Source organism: Dipteris shenzhenensis, chromosome 7 (genome assembly GCF_047967505.1).
Source record: "Dipteris shenzhenensis isolate YYH24624 ecotype China chromosome 7, Dip_SZ_1.0, whole genome shotgun sequence".
Lineage (NCBI taxonomy): Eukaryota > Viridiplantae > Streptophyta > Polypodiopsida > Gleicheniales > Dipteridaceae > Dipteris > Dipteris shenzhenensis.
In genome coordinates this window covers 37269791-37279411 of record NC_141602.1, presented here as the reverse complement: position 1 = coordinate 37279411, position 9621 = coordinate 37269791, and positions in this window count along the sequence as shown.

Sequence of the window (9621 nt, the reverse complement as noted above, 5' to 3'; positions counted from 1 at the left end):
GACCATTTTGGATATTTCATGGGTGCGGGTCTACATCATTTTATCTTGCGGACTTGCAAGGGCATGTTCTTCCACATCTAGTTAATGGCTTTCGACTACGTCCTTATCATCATGATGGGAGTCTTTAGTGCCCATTTTAGGTATCTAATGAGGCACCACTACTAGAAACTAGGTAGAAATGGCAATAGAAAATGGCATACAATTTCCAAATTTGCTATTTCTTATGTATGAAATGGCAACGGCTTCTCAAATTGCCATATTTTTGGTAAAAATGACAATTAGAAATGGCAACTAGCTCTTAAACTACCATTTCTTTGGAAGAAATGGCAACAAGAAATGGCAACCTTTTATTGTCTACCATTTCTTAATTGGCAATACCAAATGGCAGCCAATTCTTCACTACCCTTTCTTATGAAGAAATGGCAACAAATTCTTGATTGCCATTTCTTATGAGGAAATGGCAACGAATTCTTGACTGCCATTTCTTATCTGCCATTTCTTATAAGAAATGGCAACAAATTCTTGATTGCCATTTCTTGGTAAGAAATGGCAGCCATTTCTTGACTGCCACTTTATTCAAAGAAATAGCAAGCACTTCTTGACTCTGCCATTTTCTGAGAAGAAATCGCAGCACAAAATGGCAACTATCTCTTGACTACCATTTCTTATGAAGAAATGGCAGCCATTTTTAAACTGCCATTCTTACTAAGAAATGGCAGCACAAAATGCATGTGGAGCAAAATTACACAATGGTTGACCATTCGATTGCTGCAAAGTATCTTATTGTTGCCAAAGATTCAGTACTACCATTCACAACATTGATATTATTGTCACTATTTCTATATTGTCTAAGTGTGAAAGATTAATCAAAAGTCTTAAGTGCATCAATACTCATAGTAAACAGTGTGAAAAAGTCGTCTAAAATTCTAAGGAATAACTTTTACCTTTTATTACACACGCATTTTACTTGATAACAAATATTATTCAATAGTTGATTGAGAAATAAATAATACAAATTTTACATAGCAAAATAAAATATAAAATTATAAAGACATTACATGAAGAGTTTTCCAAGAAACATTCAAGCCTATGGTTTGACCCAATGTCTGAATCTCATAATTTTCTTTAAATATACAAGCATTCTTAATGGTTGCATCATCAACACTCCCGATGGGTATGATACTTTGTATAGGCCTTAATGAAATTGTAGGGGAGTGGGCCAATAGTGGTGTGGGTGTTGTAGGGATGGCAGGGGAGGGTAGGGAGATGGTGGAAAGGTCATGAGGAAGAGGCAAAAAGTTGGCAAGATCTCAAACAAGAGAGGTGTGGCAAAAAAAGAGGCATTTGGGTTTGGTTTTTGAAAGTTTATCTAAGTCGGTATAGGCATCGGTATATATCGGCACCTATACTGATGAAAACAAAGTTTTCCTTTGTTTTTGCATTTCCTAAAACTTTTAGTACTTCTCTCACTTCTAGTTTCTTACTAAGTTTAAGAAATGATGACTTGTATTGGATTACAAAATCTTGTAGCCTGGGAGGCCCTGTTTTAGGGTGTGTGTTGACTTTTTTAATCATATCTCCTTTTTTACCACACCTTGCACCCTTTAAAACATACATTGTTGTACTTCTAGCCATGCATATCGTATTAGATGTGCATGATATTTTTCAAAAGCCTCAAACTAGGTGATTTCAAGTCCTATGTAAAGAATTACGGCCATTCGATTCATTTTCATTGGATATTTCCTAGTTTCGCACCATGCATCATGCATGGTCATCGAAAAACATGCATCTGTCAACTTCTAGCCATGCAAATGATATTTGATAAGCATCATACTTTGTGCAAGCAGTAAAATGGGTTAGTTCAAGGCTTGTACAAAGTATCATGGCCATTTAGTATCATTTTCATGGCATGGAATGGATATTTCCTAGTTTTTCACCATGCATCATGCATCAATATTCAAAAACATGCATCAGTGTGCTTGTAGCCCTGAAAATGGTATTTGATGGACAAAATACTTTGATCAAGCCTTAAACTCGGTAATTTTAATGTCTACGCAAAGTATCATTGCCATCTGATGTCATTTGCATGGCTTGGAATGGATATTTCCTAGTTTTTCACCATGCATCATGCATGAGTGTTGAAAAACATGCATTGATGTGCTTCTAGCAGCCATGAAAATGGTATTTTATGGACATGAAACTTTGTAAAAGCCTCAAAATATGTGATTTCACAGCCTGTGCAAAGTATCATGACCATCTCATCTCATTTTCATGGCATGGAATGGATATTTCCTAGTTTTTCACCATGCATCATGCATGAGCATTAAAAAACATGCATTGGTGTGCTTCTAATCATAAAAATGGTATTTTTTGGGAGTGATACTTTGCACAAGCCTTAAACAAGGCAATTTCAATGCCTGTGCAAAGTATCATGCCCATCTAATGTCAATTGCATGGCTTGGAATGGATATTTCCTAGTTGTTCACTATGCATCATGCATGAGCATTGAAATACATGCATCGGTGTGCTACTAGCCATGAAAATTTAAAAAAAAAGGCCCTTAAAAAGTTTGGAGCTGATCCAATGGTGGGATATACGGATGCGGATGTCCATTGTGCATTTTTCCTTCACATACATAGCATCCACATGCAAATATGGGCATTCTAATTCCCTGGTGTCACATCCAACATCCAATGCACCTTACACTTTGCAAGGACATTGGAAAAACTTGTTTTAAGACCCTTGCAAAGTTTGATGCTGATCTAATGGTGTGGTATACAGATGTCGGTGTCCGTTGTGCTTGTGTCCTTCATATACATAGCATCCACATGCGAATATGAGCATTCTTGTTCCCATGTGGCACATCTGGCATCCAATGCACCTTACACTTTGCAAGGACATAAAAAAACCTTTTTTAAGACCCTTGCAAATTTTGGTGCTAATCCGATGGGTGGAATATATGGATTTCGGTGTCCGTTTGATATTTTTCCTTCATATCGTGTAGCATCCACATGTAAATATGTGCATTCTTGTTCCACGGTGTCACATACAGCATCCGATCCACCTAATGCTTTGGAAGGACATTAAAACCAATTTTTTAAAGACCCTTGCAAAGTTTGGTGTTGATCCGTTGGTGCTGATCTGACGGTGGGATATACGGATGCGGATGTCCATTGTCCATTTTTCCTTCACATACATAGCATCCACATGCAAATATGGGCATTCTTGTTTCCCGGTGTCACATCCGGCATCCAATGCACCTTACACTTTGCAAGGACATTAAAGCAACTTGCATTAAGACCCTTGCAAAGTTTGGTGCTGATCCGACGGTGTGGTATACGGATCTCGGTGTTCATTGCACATTTTTGCTTCATATCGAGTAGCATCCACATGCGAATATGTGCATTCTTGCTTCTGCTAGGTGACACATATGGCATCCGATCCACTTGATACTTTGGAAGGAAATTAAAACCAATTTTTAAGACCCTTGCAAAGTTTGTAGCTGATCCGATGGTGGGATATATGGATGCAGATGTCCATTGTGCATTTTTCCTTCACATACATAGCATCCACATGTAAATATGGGCATTCTAGTTCCCCAGTGTCACATCCGACATCCAATGCACCTTACACTTTGGAAGGACATCAAAACAACTTGTTTTATGCCGGATGTGCCACTGGGAAACAAGAATGCTCATATTCGCATGTGGATGCTATGTATATGAAGGAAACAAGCGCATCGGACACCGAGATCCGTATACCACACCATCGGATCAGCACCAAACTTTGCAAGGGTATTAAAACAAGTTGTTTTAATGTCCTTGCAAAGTGTAAGGTGCATTGGATGCCGGATGTGACATCGTGGAATTCGAATGCCCATATTTGTATGTGGATGCTATGTATGTGAAGGAAAAATGTGCAATGGACATCCATGTCCGTATATCCCACCATCGAATCAGCTCCAAACTCTTCAAGGGTCTTTAATTTTTTTCAAAAAATATCGTTGCAAAATGTAAGGTGCATCGGATGCCGGGATGTGCCACGAGGGAACAAGAATGCTCATATTCACATGTGAATGCTATGTATATGAAGGAAACAAGTGCAACAGACAACAACATCCTTATACCACACCGTCGAATCAGCACCAAACTGCACCTTACACTTTGCAAGGACATTAAAACAACTTTTTAAAAGACCCTTTCAAAGTTTAGTGCTAATCCAACGGTGAAATATACAGATGTCAATGTCCATTGCACATTTTTCCTTCATATTGCGTAGCATCCACGTGCAAATATGTGCATTCTTCCTCCTCGGTGGCACATACAACATCCAATCCACTTGATACTTTGGAAGGACATTAAAAATAATTTTTCTAAGACCCTTGCAAAATTTAGTGCTGATACGATGGTGGGATATACGGATGCGGATGTCCATTGTGCATTTTTCCTTCACATACATAGCATCCACATGCAAATATGGGCATTCTTGTTCCCGGTGTCACATCCGACATCCAATGCTCCTTACACTTTGCAAGGACATTAAAACAACTTGTTTTAATACCTTTTCAAAATTTGGTGCTGATCTGACAGCGTGGTATACGGATGTTGGTGTCCGTTGCGCTTGTTTCCTTCATATACATAGGATCCACATGCGAACATGAGCATTCTTGTTCCTTGGTGGCATATTCGGCATCCGATGCACCTTACACTTTGCAAGGACATTAAAACAACTTGTTTTAAGACACTTGCAAAGTTTGGTGCTGATCTGACGGTGGGATATACGAATGTCTGTGTCCCTTGCACATTTTACCTTCATATCACGTAGCATCCACTTGCGAATATGTGCATTCTTGCTCTCGGTGGCACAAAAAACATCCGATCCATTTGATACTTTGGAAGGAAATTAAAAAAAATTTATCTAAGACCCTTGCAAAAATTGATGCTGATCCAACGGTGGGATATATGGATGCGGATGTCCATTGTGCATTCTTCCTTCACATGCATAGCATCCACATGCAAATATAGGCATTCTTGTTCCTCAGTGTCACATCCGGCATCCGATGCACCTTACACTTTTCAAGGACATTAAAACAACTGGTTTTAATACCCTTGCAAAATTTCGTGCTGACCTGACGATGTGGTATACGGATCTCAGTGTCCGTTGCGCTTGTTTCCTTCATATACATAGCATCCACATGTGAATATGAGCATTCTTGCTCCCCGGTGTCACATACGGAATCTGATGCACCTTACACTTTGCAAGGACATTAAAACAACTTATTTTAAGACCCTTGCAAAGTTTGGTGCTGATACGATGGTGGGATATATGAATGTCGGGGTCTGTTGCACATTTTTCCTTCATATCGTGTAGCATCCACGTGCAAATATGTGCATTCTTGCTCTCGGTGGCACAAACGGCATCCGATCCACCTGATACTTTGGAAGGACATTAATACCAATTTTTATCAAACCCTTATAAAGTTTGGTGCTGATCCAACGGTGGGATAGACAGATGCGGATGTCCATTTTGCATTTTTCCTTCACATACATAGCATCCACATGCAAATATGGGCATTCTTTTTCCCCGGTGTCACATCTGGCATCCGATGCACCTTACACTTTGCAAGGACATTAAAACAACTTGTTTTAAGACCCTTGAAAAGTTTGGTGCTGATTCGATGGTGTGGTATATAGATATTGGTGTCCATTGTGCATGTTTCCTTTATATACATAGCATCCACACGTAGATATGAGCTTTCTTGTTCCCTAGTATCACATCCAGCATCCAATGCACCTTACACTGTGCTGTTTTGTCGTATCGCATAGCATCCACATGCGAATATGTGCAATCTTGCTCCCCGGTGGTACATATGGCATCCGATCTACATAAAACTTTGTAAGGACATTAAAATCAATTTTGTAAGACCCTTGAAAATTTTTATGTTGATTCGATGGTGGGATATACAGATGCGGATGTCCATTGCACATTCTTCCTTCACATACATAGCATCCACATGCAAATATGGGCATTCTTGCTCCCCGATGTCACATCTGACATCCAATGCACCTTACACTTTGCAAGGACATTAAAACAACTTGTTTTAAGACCCTTGAAAAGTTTGGTGTTGATCCGATAGTGGGAACATATGGATGTCAGTGTCCATTATGTATTTTTCCTTCATATTGCATAGCATCCACGTACGCATATGTGCATTCTTGTTCCCTGATGGCAAATACGGCATCCAATCCACCTGATACTTTGCAAGGACACTAAAACCAATTTTTTTAAGACTCTTGCAAAGTTTGGTGCTGATTCGACAGTGGGATATACAGATGCGGATGTCCGTTGTGCATTTTTCCTTCACATACATAGCATCCACATGTAAATATGGGCATTCTTGTTCCCCGGTGTCACATTCGGAATCCAATGCACCTTACACCTTGCAAGGACATTAAAAACAATTTTTTAAAGACCCTTGCAAAGTTTGGTGCTGATTCGACAGCAGGATATACGGATGCAGAAGTCTGTTGCACATTTTTCCTTCACTTACATAGCATCCACATGCAAATATTGATGCGGATGTCCCAACCTTTTCTACTATTGACCGCTAGCATAGGAGCAAAGGTTTCATTTTGGTTTCTTGCTAAGTTACCTAGATACATGGGCATGCCTCCTATAATTCTTTCTTTAGGCTAGCCTTTAACCTATTACTGCTAGTTTGTAATAGATGTTTATTGATAAGCTTACTAACAAGTACATTCAGTGCCAATTTTCTTTACATTGAATATCCCGTCTCCATCTTTTTTGCTATTGAACCCTAGCATATATGTCCAGTTACCTTAAAATGAGATCTTTTTTGGACTGAGGTAGATGCATTGGAGGCATAGGTTTCATCTAAGTGGATCATATATGTCCCAAGGTAGGCCAATATTTACATGTGCATCCTGTTATGTGAACAAAAAATATGTAACAATCATCAACAATGATACCTCCAATAATCCCCCAATCATCTTATTGGTAATAAACTTTGCATAGGTCTTGAGTAGTTTCCATATCCCTACAAAGTTCTGATTTTATTGATGGTTCTTTTCACATTCGAGAGCACATCCTTGGAGATGGTGTATACGCACTTACGACATGGTTTATCAATCTGTATGATACCCCTAGCACAGGCCTGCAATGCAAGTTTAACTTCTATTTATCCCCCATTTGCAATTGTTGTGGAACATGCATTTGATCGATTGAAAGTCTGATGGCAATACCTCAATAAGAAGTTCCTAAACCCAAAGTATACTTTCTCATTGAAACTTTGGAGTGTGGACTTTGGAGCTGCTCATACTCTCACATCCATTCTCTATGCCCATTGCATACTAGCCTTTTGCTTGTGATTCGTGACCTATGAGCTTGTCTACATCAAGTAGAAGAAATTCCTTTCAAGTTTCAGAGCTCAAGTTGGAGATTCGACTCTGTACAAGTCTGGACTCGTGGGTGGTCATTGCTCAACTTTCAAGGTGCATCAAACCAAGGAGTCGGAACAGCTAAGCCTTGAGGAGACCCGTCACGTAGGTTTTTGCTTCTTTCAAGTTTCAATTTGAACTTTGAACTTGGAAGCATAATACATATGATTGTGAGTCGCAATTCACGAAGGCCTAGCGTACTACATAGTGTTCAAGTCCAGACTCCAAACTCCATGGATGAGGGCTAGGTTGTAATCTTTTGCTCTCAGGGGAGTCACTCATCATATGTAACCCTATCATGTGAGTTCAATAAATGGGTCTTTATTAATTCCATTACTTATAGATTTATATATACATAAGGAACTAAATTAAGGTGTAGATGTTAAAATACAAAAGGCTAGTGTAAATTACAAAAGTTTCTGAAGGTTGAGAGAATATCCCAACATGCAATATGGACATTTGCAAACTCTTTAGGAAGAGTGGTTTGCAAGAATGGAGGGGGTTGCAGAGGGATAATCGTCTTCTTCGAAGCAGGGTCAGACTTAACTTTATCAAACTTTTGAGCAATCTCATGTGCTAGCACCATAGTTTTTGGATTCTCCCATTTAAGCTTGAGGCGGAATTCATCACTTACTCTTGCTACAAGGTAGCCCAGCACATGTTGAGTCATTCCAGCTCAAAATCCTACATTGTCCTCTTGCATGGCAATTAAACGGTCCAAGAGCATGGTCGCTCGATCCACATATCGACGTGCTATCTCACCTTCTGACTACCACCTGCAGGTACACATTCTCTAGCTCCTCTTCTTTGCCAAAGTACTCAATCATTACTGCTGTCAATCTTGGCCAGCTTTGGCGAATGTCTTTGTCTTGCTTCTCATACCACACTTGAGCCAAACCCTCTAGAAATGTGGAAAGAACCAACAACCATCTAGCTTCAGTAAGAAATTTGAGAGAAACACAATGGCGCTTGAAGGCCAGAAGACACTCATTTGGATTTTCTTCAACCCGTCCACAGAACATGGGAATGTTAGCCATGCTTGGAAAATGGAAAAGAGAGAGATGAAGTGAGGCTTATCTATTGGCAAACAATGGAAAGAGGTAGCTTGAGCTGAAAATCAGGTGAAGATACATCCACAAAGCACACATAGGCAGGGTAGGGTGTGACTGGTGTATTGTGAAGTACTACACAGGAAGAATCTTCAGCATAGAATAGCTCATAGACAATCTTAAAAGGACCAACCCTCATGATATCGTGTCCATCTTTACAAGTGAGGGTTAGAGACATGGCGCTGCATGAGGTTGTTCATCAGGGAAAACAAGAATGCCATGACAAATGTCAACAGTTGGAGAGCTTGCACATCACCTTCAGCTTCTTCCAGTTCTTGTAATCGCCATGTTATTTCTTTAAGGGGTGTGTGGTCTGGCATCCTTCTTTTGAGCAATGTCCTTGAGGACCTTTCTGATGATCTTCCGAAGTCGATAAACTCGTATCAAATATGCCCAACACTTAGTTTCATGATGACCACAACCTTTGCATTCCTTACAAATGATCACCCTCATTCATGGCTTGTGGCTTTGTTGGGGCGGTGCTTCCACTCACTTCATGTGTGAATGAAGTACAAGCTTCACGTGTTAAAAATTAGCAAGTATATTTTGAGCTTGAGGGATATGCTGAATTTTTACCTCAAATTGTTGGCAAAGTTCCAATGCTTGTTGATGTCGTGGAACCAAGCCTTCACTCCGCACCTTCCACCTTTCACTAACTTATTCACACACAAGTTGAGAATCTCCTTGCACCTCAAGTTGCTTGATGCAATGTTCTTGCGCCTTTTGTATCCCGAAAATGAGTGCCGAGTACTCAGCTTGGTTGCAAGTACTTGCTGGTGCAGACTTGCTATAACAATACACCTCACCCCCTGGTGAAGTGAGCTTCACACCCACACCAGCAGCCTTGGTCGAAGGTTTGTATGCGCTGTCAAATTGGAGGAGCCAAGATGTCATCACACCAAGACTAAAATCCAGACATCCCAAGTTTCTCGATAGTCCAAGATAGGTAGAAGGAGAGGGTGGGGAGAATTCAATACTTGAGTAAGACGTTCAGCACCAAATAAACTTGCAATCCTTTGTTGATAGTTTATCTTTAGACTAAAAAGAATTACAAC